This window comes from Macaca fascicularis, chromosome 4 (assembly GCF_037993035.2).
Source record: "Macaca fascicularis isolate 582-1 chromosome 4, T2T-MFA8v1.1".
In the NCBI taxonomy this organism is placed as follows: Eukaryota; Metazoa; Chordata; class Mammalia; order Primates; family Cercopithecidae; genus Macaca; species Macaca fascicularis.
The window spans coordinates 131,178,504-131,196,011 of record NC_088378.1 but is presented as its reverse complement, the minus strand read 5'-3'; the positions used below and the strand labels follow the sequence as shown (position 1 = coordinate 131,196,011).

General features: G+C 50.1%; 1 protein-coding gene and 1 non-coding gene across 2 annotated transcripts in view; one reads left to right on the top strand and one right to left on the bottom strand.

Annotated features, from left to right (window-relative positions):
• The window catches only part of LRFN2 (leucine rich repeat and fibronectin type III domain containing 2), a 200,883-nt gene that overhangs the window by 12,164 nt on the left and 171,211 nt on the right, over window positions 1–17,508 (bottom strand). The gene's annotated exons all lie outside the window — the stretch shown is intronic.
• On the top strand, window positions 3,911–4,013 carry LOC123573188 (U6 spliceosomal RNA). Its single transcript, XR_006697925.1, has one exon. It is a non-coding gene; the product is annotated as a U6 spliceosomal RNA (small nuclear RNA).

The window sequence follows — 17,508 nt, the reverse complement described above, 5'->3', positions numbered from 1 at the left end:
TACAACCTGGGCTCCCCGCTGCTTCTCAAATCTGCCAAGGGGTCTCCTGCCTCAGGACTTTCGCACTGGCTGTTCCCTCTGCCTGTACGCTCTTCCTCCAGATATTTATATGCTAGCTGCTTTGCCTCTTTCAGGTCCCTGTTCCAATGTCACGTTCTCAGAGAGGCCATCCCAGATCATCTTTTCAACACTGGGGGCTTCCTCAGGCTTGTTACTCCACTCCATTTTTCCCCAATGCACTTTTATTGCCCAACAGACAATATCATTGATTTATTATGATTACTGTTAGTTGCCTTTCTTTCTCTCTGTCTACTAGAATGTCAGCTCCCTGAGGTCAGAGTTTTTTGGGCTGTTTTGTTTTGTTTTTACCTGTTTTGTTTACTGATATTTTCCCGACACCTAGAATGATACTTGGCACAGCGTAGGCCCTTGAAAACATTGGCTGAACTTGTAAATGAATTGAACATTCCACACTGCACTGCCCAATATAGTAGCTGCATGTGGTCATTTAAATTTAACTTCAAATTAATAATAATTGATTAGAATTAAAAATTTACTTTCTGAGTCATAACAACCAGATTTCAAGTGCTCAGTAGTCACATGTGGCTAGTGGCTACTGGATTGGACAGTGCCACTGTGTGACATTTCTGTCAACACAGGCAGTGCTATTGGATGGTGCTGTTCTAGAACATGCTATGCAGCCCTATCCATGTACCCAGCAAATGGTATTAACACTGTCATTTTCTATGTGAGCCCTGATGCACCAAACAGGTGGGCTAGTCCAGGTGATGTTGTCCAGCTCTGGGGCAGTTCTCACCAAGGAATGAATTTGTCTTGGAGGCTTTGATCCAGACCTCGGAGCAGCTCCCCATTCTCTCTGAGGCTCTGGACGGCTTCATCCCTCCTTTATGACTCTTCCAGTTCTCCAGGGTTCCTAGGACCTCTGGGTTCAGCATGCCCTCTCTGGGATTCTCTCAGGCCTAACTCAAGCTCCTCTGCCCCCTGGAGTGTTCTCTCTGTCTCCGATACTCAGCTTGTGCCCCAGCCCCTTCCCAAGGCTTGGCCCCACTGGCAAAGCTGCCTCACCTTCCCCACAGTCCTCAAATAGGGCCAGCCCTTAGCCAGCCTGTGTCTTTGGGCCCCCTCTGGTCCTTTGTTTTGATATTCTGGTTCCTGCTTTTCTGCTTCCCATATTCAAGCTACCCATTACACATGTGACACAATTCTATTAAGAAAACTCCCTCATAGATCCAATAACAATGAGAGATATCATCGGAATACCTACCGTTAGCAAGAGAAGCTGAAGAGGCAGCAGGTGTGGTGGATATGCACACAGGCTCTGGAGCCAGACTCTGGGGTTCCAATCCTGGTTTTGCACATACCAGCTATAAAACCTTATCTTGGGCAAGTTTCTTAATCTCTCTGTGTTTGTTTCCTAGAAATATCCCCTTTCTGTAAAATGGTGCATTCATAATCTCTGCCTTATAGGGTTGTTATGAGGATTCAAGGAGTCATGATTCCTAAAGTACCGAGGTCAGTGCCTGGCACAGAGTAAGCCCCACATGGGGGTCTATTACATAAAGGAGTGGGCCATGCTTAACCCGCTTAACCCCAAGGAAATGCCTCTCTGATGGTGGAAATCCAGGCCTCGGGGATTTGTGGCTGGCAAACCTTATGCAAGTTAGAAACAAGGAGATTCGGCAGTGCCTGACCCTAGCTGGGCTGGCAGGGAGGCATCCTGGCTTCAACACTTGCAGCAGGATGGGTCCCCTTCCAACTTCCCATGAGAGTCTTGTTCAGAATTCACGTGGAGGAAGTGTCAGTAAAGTCCTGGCTGAGCAATGGCAGAGATGACAGGAAATTAGGCCAAAAAGAGCTGAGCCCCAGCAGGCTGCCTCTGTGCTCATCTCCCCAGCATTAGACCTTACCCGGTGACAGGTGAGGATCACTCGTTGGGAGGCCCTGTGTTTGCTCCCTGATTTGGGAGGCATGGCGGATGCAGCTGCCAGGCAAGGACTTGGGAAAGTCGCAGCCCAAGTGTTTGGTGGAGGCAACAGTGTCAGGAAGGGAGCTTCGCCCTGCTCCATGGGGCTCCTTCATGGAGGGGATAAAGCCAGGAGGTGGGAATCCAGGCACTAGCACTGCACCACCGGGTTCAAGCCCCAGTCCTGTCACTGACCAGCAGTGTGACCTTGGGCAAGCCACGTAACCACCCTGTAAGAGGGGGCAGATGATAGAGCCCCGTCACAGGGTTGCTATGAGGATTACATGAGCGAATCTCTGTGATTTGAACAGTGCCTTGTCCCTAGTGAGTGCTGAATTTGTGCTAGTGTTTGTGACTGAGGACAGAGAAGTGAATCCAGGCCTGAGGCTGGATACTGGCTGATGGATCAGGTGCACAGCCAGCTCCGCAAGCCAGTCGTCTGAGGTCTGACAGTCTGTCTTGGTGCAGGCCACTGGGGCCAGCCCACCCCCTGATCCGGGCACTTCTCTTGCTGACTCATCAAGGTGTCTGCTGGCTCTTCCCAGTTCTTCTCTGCCGTCACCATGCACAGATCCTAGGAACTCCAGGTTGCGAAGGGCCCTGAGAGCCAACCTGCTCATCAGCGCCTCCATAGCAGGCCCACCTGGCTGTCAGCACCCTCTGCTCACACACTTCCGGGATATACCAGGTAGCCATCCTAGCTCTGGACAACTCCGAGTGACTCATGGGGGCCATGGTCTGACAGACTGCGACTTCCTACCACCAGCCCAATGCAACCCCACAGCTGCCCAGAACAAGCCTGTTTCTTTCTTTTCTACATGTTGATGCTTCCCATATTGTGAGGCCACTCTCTCATCCCACCTTGACTTTTCACATCTCCAGAATTCACATTTCCGTTTCTTCCAACCATTTCCTCATAGCACAGTTTCTAGTTTGCTGGCAGGCTGCCCCGCCTGATCATACCCGATCACATGTCAGTTTGTCTTTGGCCCTTCTCTTTGGGGGTTCTGAGTAGTCAGATCCTATGCTCCCCAATCAGACATCACACTTCTTGTGAACACCACCCCCTCCCTGAAAGTACACTGGATTCTCTAGAAGCCACATCCCATTGGTGGTCACACTGAGCAGACTGTCAATGGAGAGGCCCTGTGCTTTCCCAGGACTGCTGTTAAGCCACATTGCTTAAACACTGTCCCCACCACTGCAGGCTCAGCCAACCCAGGCGAGCTCTTGAGCCCATGTAAGGCCTGCCTCTCTCTCTCTCTCATTCTGTGTATGTGTGTGCGCATCCTCATTCAGGTCTCCACAGATATAGAAGTCTTCTCTGCATTTAATTGTCTTTAGCTTCCAGCCCCCAGGGACTGGGTTGGCATATCTTAGAGGAAAGAGTGTAGGCTTTAGACTCAGACAGAAATCTCTCTTTGAAGGCTAGTTCTGCCCCCGACCAGATGTGTGACTCTAGACCATGTAACTTTCCTCTCTCTGAACCTCTGTTTCCTCACATGTGAAATGGGAGAGTAATACCAGCCTTCTGTGGTGAGTGTGAGAAATCAAGTACAACAGGAATAAACATGTCTGCTCCTTTCCTGGGCCATTTGGTACCACAACAACGATGACTACAATGATGCTACTTGTCATTTATCTCCTGGAGGAGCTGAGAAGAGCTTACTCAACAACTCATCACGTACAGAAAAAAATGCAGAAGGTGTCAGATCAATTATACCTTGTTATAAACACAAACGTGTGCAAAATGAAGATTCCCCACCAGCTGTGCCCAAGACACGCTAGAACAACCAGCAGACACCAAGTAAACACCACCTAATGATGAACCTGATCGGACCATTTGCCCCAGTTGGCAGATCCATAATTTCCTGGGGGCATCACCCGGAGCAAAGGCAGCATTAGCCTCCTTGAAAATGCTATCGTTTGCTCTCTTTGGCAGCACTTCCACTAAAACTGGAACCATGCAGAGGTCAGCATGGCCCCTGCAGAAGGATGACGGCAAATCTGTGAAGCGTTTTATATTTGTATGAAATTCTGACACATGCTACAACTTGCATGAACTTTGTGTGATTCCACTTATATAAAGGGCCTAGGGTAGTCAAATTCATAGAGACAAAAAGTAGCAGGGTGGTTGCTGGGTGCTGGGGGAAGTGAGGAATAGGGAATTCTTATTTAATGACTACAGAGTTTTAGTTTGGGATGATGAAAAAGTTCCAAGATGGATGGTGATGGTGACTGCACAACAATATGATGTATTTCGTGCCAGTGAACTGTCCACTCTAATGTGGTGAAAATGGTAAATGTTATGTATATTTTACAATAAAAAAGGGCAAAAAATTTTGCAAAGCCAGTTCTACCAGGTGAGCAGGAAGAGGAGAGGTTGTTGGAAATAGATGTGTCACTTCAGGGAGGCTGATGAGCATCTGGGTGGCAGTCACCATCGGCAGGGGTTTCTTGATTCTGTTGTCAGTGGGCTCGGGTGGCCCTGTCAGATCTGGGGAAGGAGACAGCATTTGGGGAGGGGTAGAAAGAACCCCTGGCCATCTGATGCTATTCTACATGTGCCCCAGTGGGTGAAGAGTAGGGCAACTCCAGAGTAGAAGTTGGCAGGAATCAAATGCCTGGGAGGAGGCATTTGAAGATCCAGCATGGTGGTTCACAGCAGCTGGGCCTGGGTTCAAAATCTGCTCTGGCGCTGACTAGCTGTGTGACCCCAAGCAGATTACCTACGCTCTGCCTCAGTTAAATAGGAATGCTAGTACCTACTGTGTAGGAATATAATCAGGGCTAAATGAGGTAAAGTGTGTTAAATGCTAGGGGTGCCTGGCAATAAATGAAGGAATGGTAAACACTGGGTTTTGTTTCAATGCCAATGGTGAAGTCAACAGTAACCCTTTGTCTTAGTTTCTGTGTGTTGCTTAACAGAATACCACAGACTAATTTATATTTTTAAAAAAACAACAACAAGATTTTCTCATAGTACTAGAGGCTGGAAGCCCAAGATTAAGGTGCCAGCATTTGGTGTGACGAGAGCCTTCTTTCTGTATCCTCACATGGCAGCAGTGGGAGGGCAAGAGAGAGACAGAGAACCCCCTCAGCAGCCACAAGCCCTCATGAGTTTATCACCCCTTATGTGCTCCACTTCTTCATCCTATCATCGGGGATTAGGTTTTAATCTATGAATATCGAAGAGGACACAAGCATTCAAACCACTGCACCCTTAATAAAGCAACTCTGGGTAAAATGAAGCCCTCAGTCATTTCATGGAGGGGCCCCACCTTTTTCTTCAATTATAACCATCTCCTCTGTCAGAGCAGAGGCTGTATCATAAGAAGGAACCTGTATTGATCCCCAGGGTGAATTTGTGCTCTAGTGAAGAAGGTTTACTGACTGTGCCATGTGAGGTACGTCACTTCCCATGTTTGAGCCTCAATTCCACAGTTTTCTCACCTGCAAAATGGGTTCATAACAGCAATCATATGGTGTCTTCGTGCAAATTAAGTACCATGATATTCGCTCAGTACAGAGTATGCTGCTTAGAGTGTGTTTATGCAATAAAAAGTAGCCATGATGATGTTTGCATTTGGTATTTGAAGATCAGTTTCAAATGTTGGCCCCACCATCTGCTAGCTGAGCAATCTTGAACAAGGAGATTGTGCTCCTCTGAATCTCAGCCTCCTCATCTGTCAAACGGGAATGAGAACACTACCACCTCCCCGAAAGGACCGTCTGGAAAACCTAAGATGCACATCTGCTTGGACACAGTATGTAAGTGGTGAAGCATTTATAAATGTGAGGTGTCCATTTTTTATAATGGGGACAGCCAGCACTCGTGCATAGTGAGTGACCGAGAAACTTACTGACGCTTCCTTGGGGGCTGCTCCAAGCTGCATGCCTGGAGGCAGACTCCCTGGTGAGAGCTTGCTGGGCATCTGGCTGCTGAGTTGCTGCATCATCCTGCCCACTGCCTCACCCCACGGAGAGCTGCCCTTTCCACCCAGCAGTCAGGAGGAGCCCACTCAGCACTTCACTGGGCTGTGCTTCTGCTGATTCTCCCTGGATACCTCTGTCTCTAACAAGCAGTCTGGTCAGGAAGGAGTTAATTAAGGGTGGGGAGAGTGACAACTTCTAGGGGGAGTTCTCAGGTGGGCAGCAGGGAAGCCCCACTCTGTCCAGCCAAGTGGAAGGTCCTTGCGCACTCCGGATCCTGGAGTCAGCAGGAGGGAGGGTGGGGGAGCAGAGCTGTCCCCACCCACCAGCCATCCTCATGTCCAGGCTGGAGGACGAGGCTCTAACTCCCACTCTGTCATGACTTGTTCAGCTTTGGGCAATTCACTTTCCTTCTCTGTGCTTTTAACATTTTAGAATTTCATAAAAACATCACTGGAAGAGGGGTGATGGGAGCGAGGGGGAGGCGGGAGGAAGGGGATGGGATACTGGGGCCCGTGGGAATAGGGGCAGCAGCAGGTCCCTGACCCCGGAAGCATACAGGAGTTAGCATCAAAGTGATCTGGGCTCTGGGCTCAAATCCCATCTCCACAATTTATTGACTATATCTTTACTCCCTTACTTAACTTTCCGTAGCTTGTGTCTTCTTATTTGTAAAAGCAGTTTGCGAACCCAATTTGCAGAGTTATATGAGGATCAGCAGTAACGTATGCCAAGCACTGGCATACAATATATACTCAATAAATCTTTTATGTATATAGTGAATGCTTACGTACTTTGTTATTGTCTATCTTCTATTTATCTTTCTATCATCTCTTTTATAGACTAACACCATCCATTCCACCCACCTCGCAGCAGGACCTCTCCTGGTGGCCGAAGATGAGCCACCTGAGGGCACAGGTAGTTTTAGGGGTTGGGGTCTCTGCCAGATGGCAGAGGAGCCTTCCTATGGGATGTATTCATTAGCAGGAGCTTTAAGGTGGGGCTGGCCTGGCCCAGAGGTGCACCATCCTGATTTTGCCCGGGAATTACTAAAAGCAGCAGCGTAATTATCCTCCTTCCTCTGTCCTGCCCCAAGTCTGGGAGCAGCCAGCGCCTGTGGGGACAATGAACATAAAACAGAGCCACTAATTGCATGCCAGGGTCCCTGGAGGATGGCCATATGGGCCTGTCATCTTCTTAGTGTGGAAGTAATCATGTAAATAAATCACGTGTGAGTAAATCACAGACTTATCTGTAATTTTCTGGGAGTCTCTCCAACACTGTTTATTAGGGTGCATGGGTCTGAAGCCCCAGGAATTGGCTCGGTCTCCTCCCTCTCCTGCTCCAGCTGGGGAGAGGCCACACTGGGTGGCAGACGGGAGTGAGGCTGATGAGGAGTTGTCCCTGCTCTGCTGGGGCACATGCAGGTGCGGTGGAGGGTGAAGCGCAAACGGGCATGGCAGGAGTAGGGGGCCTGTGGGAGTGAGTGGCCATTGGCCATGTAGGTACGTATGTGAGTGTGACTGTGTGTCCACTGGCCAGCGTGGAAGCAGCCCTGAGCATGTGGCAGGGAAAAGGATTGACCTGAAGCTGTGAGCACCTGTGAACATGCACAGGTGGGGTGAACACTTGAATCAGCGTCCTCACAAGGGCCACATGGCCCCACGGGATCTGGCCCCACTGCCTCTCTGCCCCAGCTCGCCCAACCTGCCCTGCACTCTCTCTGCTTCAGCCACCCTGGCCTCTTCATTGCTCCTCAGAAACACTCCAGTCACAGAGACTTTGCTCTTCCTTCTACCTGGAAGGCCCTTCCCACAGCTCCCCTTCAAGTCTTTGCTCAAATCCCACCTTCTCAGGGAGGCCTGCCCTGGACACCCTAGCTAATATTACAACTTACCCACCACCCCCAGCACCCTGCCATGTCTTGCCTGAGGTTTCTTTTTTTGTGTGGCACTCACTGCCTCCCAGCACCCATATCATTTACTCATTTGTGGTGCCTGCTGCCCGTTTTCCTCTCATAAGGACCAGGATTGCCAGCTGTTTTGTTGACTGATGTGTCCTGAACACCCGGAACAGGAGCGTTTCTTTGCTGGCATAGCTGCTTCAGGTCTCTCATCTGCATGTAACATGGGGAGGAGACAGAAGCCATCCAGGTCATAGGGCTGCTGGACAGGCTCAATGGTCGGATATCTAAAAACACTGACAGCAGCCTTGGCACACTGTTCAGTAGCTGTGAGCCCTTGTTATCATGCCTCACTGCAGCCTGGAAGTGAAGCCTGCATGAATGATCCGTGGAAGGATCTGACACAGCAGCAGGTATCCCAGGGAGGGGTCCTGATAAACGCTTCCCACCCCACTCCCACTCAACACCTTACAAATTCTCAGGAACAAAAATTTTCTGACCTCCCCCAGTCAAGGAACTCATATTTTGGGGATCCCTTTGGGTTAAGAAATTATTTATCAGGAAATGTATAAGATTTTTGGTTTTTTTAATGAAGGGAAAAAGCAAGCGAGGCCCCACCCATGCCTAGCCTGGGGCTGCACAGCTCCGGGATCCTACAGGTAGTTAACAGAGCGTGACTGACAACTACATCCTCTGAGGGGTGTGAGAGCTGCACAGACCATGCAGGACCTGGAGCTCTGGCCTGAGAGTCTCCAGCCCAGAGTCTTCTCCCAGCTTTGCAACCCCTAACAGGCTATGAGACTGGGGTCAAGTCCTATCTCTTCTCTGGGTCTCTGCTTTTCCCTGACACCATGAGGCATTGGAATTAAGCCATTTCTTAGGTAATTTCCAGACTCATTCATTCATCCAAGAATGTTTGTGGAGCTTATGTGACAGGCACTGCTTTAGGTGTCTGTGGGGACAGCAGTGACCCCCACTGATACGAGTCCCTGCCTTGTGGAGTTGACATTCTCTGTGGGGACAGAGCAAACAGTAAACACAACTGGTAACTGATTTAGTATGTTAGAAAGTGGACTGTGCTAAGGAAAGAAGAACAAGCAGGTAAGAGAGAAAAAGAAAGTGTTGAGGTTAGGGTGGGACGGCTCAGCTTTAAGTGGATGGTCAGGCATCACCTCATTGAGCAGGTGACCTTTGAGGTGAGGGAGATCTTACATCCTAGGAATCTAAGAATCTGGTCAATGATTCCCAGCACTGCCGTATTCCAGAGAGCACCGTTTGTGGTCTCTGGAGCCCTATCTCTTCTTTTTCTCCATCGCTGTGCACACTGACCCCATGCCACCCGGTGGGTGATGGGACTGGAAGACAGATCAGCCATATTTGCAAGAGTGGTGAGTGATTTACCGCTGCCTTTATTCATACTCTGATATTTCATGGCTCCCGCGGCTGTGATGGGATAAATATGACCTCTTATTCTCCACTTTGCTTAAGACTCAAGGTCAACAGCCCAGCTGTGATCTATCTGCTGTTCCCTCTGCTGTATGTCCCCAAGCCAGGGAATCCCGTGACTGTCCAAGATTCACAGTGTTGTCCTCCAGCTACACACGCCTGCCTGCCACTCAGCACTGGGCCTGGGCCTGACTGGGCCGGGGAGGCAGTGGCTGCAGTAGCTCTGGGAGAATGATGGCTCATGTAGGGCAGACGCTGAGCCATAAATCTCGCTCTTCCCCAAGCCTATGCTGTCTTTAGGGCTGAACCACGACCCGGTTTCCTTTCAGTCTGGGAAGAGGCAGCAGTGGGAGGCAGAGCAGCCATGGTTCAAGTGGCAAGTTATAAATTAGAACACCCCAGGACATGGCCATCATCTTCCCAGCATGGAGAAGGGGTGGAAGGCATGCATTAGCATGCCTGCCTCAGATGGAATCCCCCAGGCCCTTGAAGCAGCCGAGGCTCCCCTCTGCCTTCAAAGCAGCCATGGCTTTGTCAGACATCACCAGCACTGCCGGAAGTTCTCCCACTTGTCTAGCTGAGAGCCCACCCCTCCTAAAGTGCCCACCTGTTTCCTCGTGTTCCTCCTTATGTGCAGGTGGGTGGGATGGGTGGATCTGGTTCAGTCTACCGCATTTCCTCATGGTGGTTCTCAGTGCCAGCGGGCTGACGGTTTGGGGGTTGTTAGTAGATTGGGCGACTGGGGAGGGGACAGGGGTGAAGGAAATGGGGTCACTGGACTCTATTTTGAAGACATTACCTGTGACTCCAAGACATTTATCTCACCCCCTCAATCCTAACTCATGTCCTGGGAGGGAGAAGAACAGTCAGGAGCTCTTTGGAGCACAACAGGCCTGGGTTTGAATCTGGCCCTGTCACCTCCTAGCTGGGAGGCCTCGGGCAGTTTACATACCCTGTCTTCTCCCTGTGATTCCTAGCCTGGGAAAGAATCATAAGCCTGCCTCCCAGAGGGCTATGAAGGTGCCCGGTGCAGGGGGGCACACACCAATGGGCACTCAGAAGCTGGCGGCGCACTATTGAGGCCTCAACTGGAGCCAGTCTACTTGGCTTCACATTCCAGCTGGGACACTTCAGGCAGGCTTCTTCCCCAGGCCATGCCTCAGTTCCCCCCGCCCCGTAAAATCGAGATAACACCTGCACCTTTTTTGTCAGGATGTTGAAATAATTAAATGAGCTAATAAACAGAAACCACTTAGAACAGTACCTGGCATGGAATAATTTCTCAGAAAGGTTGGCTGTTATTCTCCTTATCTTTATTGGAGGAGAAACCACCTGCATTCACTTAGCACTTTTGACCTAATCCCATCCATTGGCTTTGTAATTTATAACCCATTTATTTCCAATCAAAGAAATGAAATGACTTGAAACATAAAAACATATAAAATGGGACACGCAAAATTTGTTAATGTTCTATTGAAGATTGAAAATCAATAAAAAGGCTTGAGTGAGAAGCTTGCCTCTCAGGCGGGGTCATTGTGACACCCAAAGGATCACTTCAGTTATAAACCCCCACATGACCACACAGCTGAACAAAGCCCTGAGCCACTCCTTTTGGGAACAGGCTAGGGAGGAGGCAGCAAGATGGTTCTGGACAATGTGAGGGGTGGCTTTGTTGGGGTACTCTGTGTGGGAGTTGGCACCATTGGAGGCTAGGGAGGGCTGAGGCTGCCTTCACATGGGGGGCACCCTCAGCTTCAAAGGAGCTTCTTCAGCCCACTTTGGCCCGGACAGGCCACATTCAGTGTACTGCCCACTGCCGAACCCCACACCTGCAGGGAGACGTCACAAACCCTGCACACATCTGAGGCAAGGGACCAGAGACCCACCCCAGGCAACTTCCTGCTCCAAAGACAGACAGACACGCCAGTCTTTCCCCACAGTGCCTCCTGTGCCTCTTCACTAATTGAGTTCTTACTTATTTTTATTTTTTTCTTTGAGACAGTCTTGCTTTGTCGCCTAGGCTGGAATGAGATGGCGCAATCTCAGCTCACTGCAACCTCTACCTCCCGGGTTCACGTGATTTTCCTCAGCCTCTTGAGTAGCTGGAATTACAGGCACGTGCCACCATGCCCAGCTAATTTTTGTATTTTTAGTAGAGATGGGGTTTTACCATGTTGGCCAGGCTGGTCTTGAACTCCTGACCTCAGGTGATCCACCCACCTCGACCTCCCAAAGTGCTGGGATTACAGGCGTGAGCCACCATGCCCAGCCTGAGTTCCTACTTGACCTTCTGGGTCACCTCTTCCAGGAAGCCTTCCCTGGCTTCCCCAGGCTAGGTCAGTTCCCCAGGACCTGCTCTAGCATATACTTGCACAGCATTTATCACAGCTGTAGCTACTGAATCGGTGAACACCTCCCAGCATAGTTGTTTAACGTTTGTCTCCCTGGGACATGCGAGTTGCAGGAGGGCAGAAATGCCTTGTTCATAGCTGCCCTTCCCATGTGTGGCCCAGACGAGTTGTAAACTTAAACACCTCTTGAATGATTAAAGGTAAAGGCAAGGATGGAGGGAGGCAGGGAGGGAGGGTGTTGAATCTGAACAAATAGTATTGGGTGAACTATGAGAATTATGTTCAAAAATTAAATGGACATATTACAGAAAAAGAACTAGTTTTATGCCTGATAAAGATGAAGGCAGAATTTAAAGGTTGGAGGTAGAGGGAGATAGATTTGAGGGCCTGCAATGAAGTATAACTTTTGTTTATTTGTTTGTTTGTTTGTTTTGAGACCGAGTCTCGCTTGTTCACCCAGGCTGGAGTGCAGTGGCACGATCTCGGCTCACTGCAACCTCCGCCTCCCGGGTTCAAGCAATTTTCCTGCCTAAGCCTCCCCAGTAGCTGGGATTACAGGCATATGCCAGCACGCCCAACTAATTTTTGTAGTTTTAGTAGAGACAGGGTTTCACCATGTTGGCCAGGCTGGTCTCAAACTCCTAACTTCAAGTGATCCGCCCGCCTCAGCCTCCCAAACTGCTGGAATTATGGGCATGAGCCACCACGCATGGCCAATGAGGTATAACATTTTAGCCAGTGGCACCCAACAGTGGTGGGGGCTTTCTTGTCTCTGGAAGTTATTCCTGCATGAAGCCAGCCAACATCCCAAGTGGGTGGTGGGAATGAGGGGTGATGGTGGGAATGAGAGGTGACGGGTGGCAATGAGGGGTGACGGGTGGGAGGAGTGGTGGGCACCACAAGGATTCACAGAAAGGGGAGGGTTGGCCTGGTTGAGCTTGAACTGACCTTTTCTTACTCTGGACTTCTTCTTGGTCTGAGAGTAGCAAGAACAAGGCCCATTTTAAAGACAGAAGAACCAAGTCCAAGAGAGTTGCAATAACGAAGCAGCTGGACTGGTCCCAAGGACTTTGGCTCTGCCTTTCCTCTCCCTGACTCTCCCAAGCCCTTGACAATAGGTCCACAGAGGGGAACTGGGCTTTGAGGTCACCTCATGACCCTTCCTGACCCCCTTCCTCCTTCTCCTGCTAGGGCATCCACTGTGCCCTCCCTCGGGTCAGCATCCACTGTTTGCCAGTCCCAGGAAAAAACCCACTTCACCATCTCCCAGGTGTCTGCCCCTTAAACGTGCAAAGAAACCCATCTTTAATGGTGGAATTCCCGGCCCTCTGAACTGTGAAGGAAGCATTTTTAAACAGGGTTCTGTTCTTAGGCCTGTTCTAGGCAGGGTGGGGAAGAATAGGTCTTGGGTCTAAACCTGGGTGCTCCTGCTTTCCTGGCCTGGGAGAAGCAGCCCCCCACCCACTCCCTTTTGCTGCAGGACAGAAGCTTCCTTCCAGCCCCCTGCCCCTGAGGGAGGCGACTGCTGAGCACCAGCCGAGCCAACCCAGGAATCTTCAAAGCCTCCCTGTTCCACTCAGACCTTTTTCCTAGCAACAATCAAAGCTTGAGGGAGGAGAGCAAAGCAGCCTTGGGAAGCAGCCCTTGGCACTGGCTCACACGCGGTGGCATTTTGACGGGTGGTAAAAATATCTTTCTGGTGTTCAGTGCCGGCTGCCGCTGCTGCCACCATCTCAGTTTCCAAGATCCTGTCTCCAAGCTCAGTGCCTCAGCAGCCTCCCCACCTGTCAACGCACACCTTGGGAGTCAGAGCACAGGTCACTGAGCCCCTGACCAAGGGCCACATTCATATATGACAAATGCCACCTTCATTGCCAGGGCCAGGCACCAGCCAAAAATGCACTTATGAGCCATTAGAGTAGGTGATTTATTGTCAGAAATGCCACGGCACACACCTAATGAGCTAATTAAACAAGAACATAAATAATTACTCCCTATCAGAGTACAAGGTTGTGGGGTGGAGGGGCTGGGGGATGCTGACGGAGGAGCTGGGTCAGTGATGGCGTGGGATGCTCTGCTCTACAGAGGAAGATCCAAAACTCCTCTCCACTCACGGCTGAGTTGGGCCTCAGTGAGGTTCCCGGGCCAAGCAGACATAGGCCCAAGGATTCTGCCAGAAAAATCATGACAAAATGCTGCTTTGTTCCCTACCTAAGTACTTCCTACTCCCTCACAGGCCCACACCCTAATCTCCTCCTGCCCCAAGTGGGAGAGAAAGAAGGGGTCCTTCTCCCATTTTATGGATGTGAACATTCAGGAGGAAGAAGGTCTCAAGATACACCTAAAACCCTGCAACCATCCCGTAACTGGTCTCCCTGATGCTCTCCCTGCCTGCTGTGGTATATTCTCCAGCCAGCAGCAGAATCTTCTTTCTTAATCACACCACACCAGTCTCCTGCTTTCAAATCTCCCCAGCCTCAGCCCCAGAGGCTTCCATCTCATTCAGGATAAAATCCAAGGCCTCATCATGGCCAGCAAGGGCCTATGTAATCCAGCCCTGCCCAGTCCTCTCACTCATTCACTGCCACTCTACCTCCAGAGGCACTGGAGTCCTTGCCACTTCTCCATAAAGAAGGATAAATGCGTCCCTCCCCAGGGCCTCTGTATGTGCTGTTTCCCCTGCCTGACTCTTTCACCCCATTCAGGTCTCTACTCCAACATCACTCCTTACAGAAGCAATTCCTGACCACCCATGTAAAACCGTAGCCCTCTGGTCTCGGTCTCGTTTCACTGTTTATTTTTCTTCCTCCTGTATATTTTTGAACTTTTCATCTCTCCCCCCAATAAGAATGTAAGCTCCTTGATATTCAAGGCCACTCTTCCCTCTTCCAACCTCTGCCTTCCTATCACTTTCCTAGGCAAGTGCTATGCCTGTCTTTTCCCAATCCTGAGGTCTTAACCAGACAATAAATATTTATTGACTGAATAAATGAATATCTGGTTCCAAATACAGAGTTTTCCTCACCCCAGGTCATTCCTCCCCTCAGAACTAGACCCTGGCTTCTCACCAGTAACAGGAAGAAGCCCAAAGTCAGGACAGCACTGGCTCCAAGCTCAAGCTCCACCGCCTCCAAGCTGTGAGGCCTCGCAAGTCATGCCACCTCCCTATGGCTCAGAGTCCTCATCTGTCAAGTGGCAATCATGGATCACACCTCATAGGGTTAGCATGAGTCCAAATAAGAGAACATGCAGAATAGCTTTAGAACACCTGGAGTGCAGTAAGGACTCAGAAACATAGCTACTGTGTGTGACATTCAAGGCCATCCATACTCTGCCCTCTTCCAACCTCTACATTCCTATCCTTTTCCTAGACCAGTGATTCTCAAAGTAATTTCCCCAGACCAGCAGCATCAGCATCCCGGAGAGAATGTATTAGAAATGCAGATTCTCAGGCTCCACTCGATACCTACTGAATTACAAACTCAGGGGACAGGGTCTGGTACTTGTGTGTTCACAAGCCTGCCAGGTGATTCTCATGCATGCTCAGGTTTGAGAACCACTGCCCTCTAGGGGGGCTTTCTGCCAGGAAAGTCAAGTGTCACAAATTATTGGTCCTGTTTCTTTACGGGCCTGTAATAAAGGAGGATCTCCACAGCCTTTCATGGCTTGATGCTGAGCACAGTTCATTCCCTGCACCTTGCCTTTGGGCTTGGCCACGTAACTTGCTGTGGGTAGCGGGATTTTGCAGGTGTGATACCAACCGAAGCTTGACATTCTTTTCTGCAGCTGGGCTTGCCTTCCTGCATTTCTGCTATTACCATGAGAAGAACATACCTAGAGAACCACTACCCCTCTCCTGGGGCTCCAGGATGAGATACCCAAAGAAGATGGGAATCAGAACTGGAGCCTGAAGCCAAGTGCAGTCGTGCCCAGCCCAGCCCGGACCAGACCAGTTCAGCTCCAGCCAGCCTGCAGAGCTATGACTAAGGAAATTCAATATTCTTGGCTATAAGCCACCTAGAGTTTGAGGTTCTTTGTTATGCAACATGGTTGTGGCAGCAGCTGACAAATACACCAGGGGCCCTCACAGGCCTTTGACTGGGCCTGATCATTCCTGCCTCTGTCTCTGTCTTCACTGGTTTCACCTAAAATAGCTACCACCCCCGCCGATCCCGTGCAGCCTCCTTCCTTCCAAATCCCACCTTAATCCCAGGACACAGCTTACACTCCACTGTACCTGCTCTCATAGCCCCCCAGAATATGTTCCTCTCAAGCCAGGCAGTTAGCTCATGGAAAAGCTCAAGTGGACTAATTTCACCAAGCAATTCATTTACGTTTTAACCTTTTTGGGGGCTAATTGCTAAACTGAGAAGCTCCTTTACTTAATACCATCACTGACTAATGACCTAGTGCAAAGGTTTGCTGTTTAACAGATCTCTTCCTTGCTTCATTTCCTGCCGCTCACCTCTTTTATGATGCAAGTGGAGTTCATCCGCATGTCTGGATCAGCACTCTCAACCACAGCATCAGCCCCACGACCACAGAGCACAGCGGAGCCCAGCCTTGGAGCCCACCCCTGCTGGAAATAGCTCTCTTTTGTAAAGAGTTAACAAGCTCGTTCATCCACAGTGCATGGTTGCATGGCCCTGCGTTCACCCCGGGGTGGCCCATCACATCCTGTGGTTTTGTGCCATTCTTCCTGCACCCATCCCCCACCTCTGAGACCCTGAAGATGATGGACATTAATTTGACTTCTTGTCGTGATCCCTTCTGTCACCCACAGGGTGCCCACTCCCATCACACACATTCATGCCAGACCATAGGCCTCATTGACAAGAGGTAAGCTTCCCTCTTTGCTTTGCTCTGTGTCTCCAGAGATGAGAAAAGAACACTCACAGAGAGGCAGGAAAGCAGCCCCATCAGCTTCCCCCCGAGGCTGGCCTCAGCCACAAACTGGCTACTGGTTGCTGGGACTGTGTGGGCAGGTGCCAAGAAACGCTCACAGCAGCGATGCTTCCGCCCAGGCAGCTCTGTGGCCGTCGTACGCCTCCCCAACATCCATTCCCCACTTCTAATTGCCCGGCAGAACGCTGATTTTATCTAGTGGGGAGCAACGTGCACGAACAGACAATTGCCCTCCTCAGCCTCCAATGTGCATTGGGAAAAATACAATAAGCTAGCAGCAAAAGCCACTGCGTGGGATTCTTTAAAGGGGTTGGTGCCTGTCTTAGTTTGGGCTTCCCAGATGCAGACCCTGAGACCAGGATTTGAGTATGAGTAGTTTATCTGGGAGGTGGGCTCAGGAATCTGTGGTAAGGAAGTGTGGAAGGAAGTCAACACAGGGCATTTTGCTAAGCAAGTTACCACTGTGGGCAATTGGGGCCCACTCCTACTGGGAGCCCCTGGGAGCGAGCATAGACCATGTATCCACCTTTCTCCGACGGTAAGGAAGCTGCGGTATTAATCCTCCAAACTCTGTTAAAGGCTGAGGGCTGATCCCAGGGTTGGCAACTCCCCTGTGGATAGGCCACACCAGAGAAAATCTCCAGGTAGAGAATGTGAGCAAGAGCAGGAGCAGTGAGCCACACATTAAGAATAATGCAATTGACCTGCCTCAGTCCCTGACTCCATGGAGCTCCCATACCAGCTCTGAACTACCTATTTCTGGAATGCTTTGACAGAATTGTGAACTCACAAAAGTATCTGACAGGTCTCAATCCATTTAGAAAGTTTATTTTGCCAAGGTTAAGGATGTGCCCATGACACAGCCTCAGGAGGTCCTGACGACATGTGCCCAAGGTAGTCTGGGTGCAGCTTGCTTTTATACATTTGAGGGAGACATAACACATCAATCAGTACATGCAGGATGTACATGGTTCAAACTGGAAAGA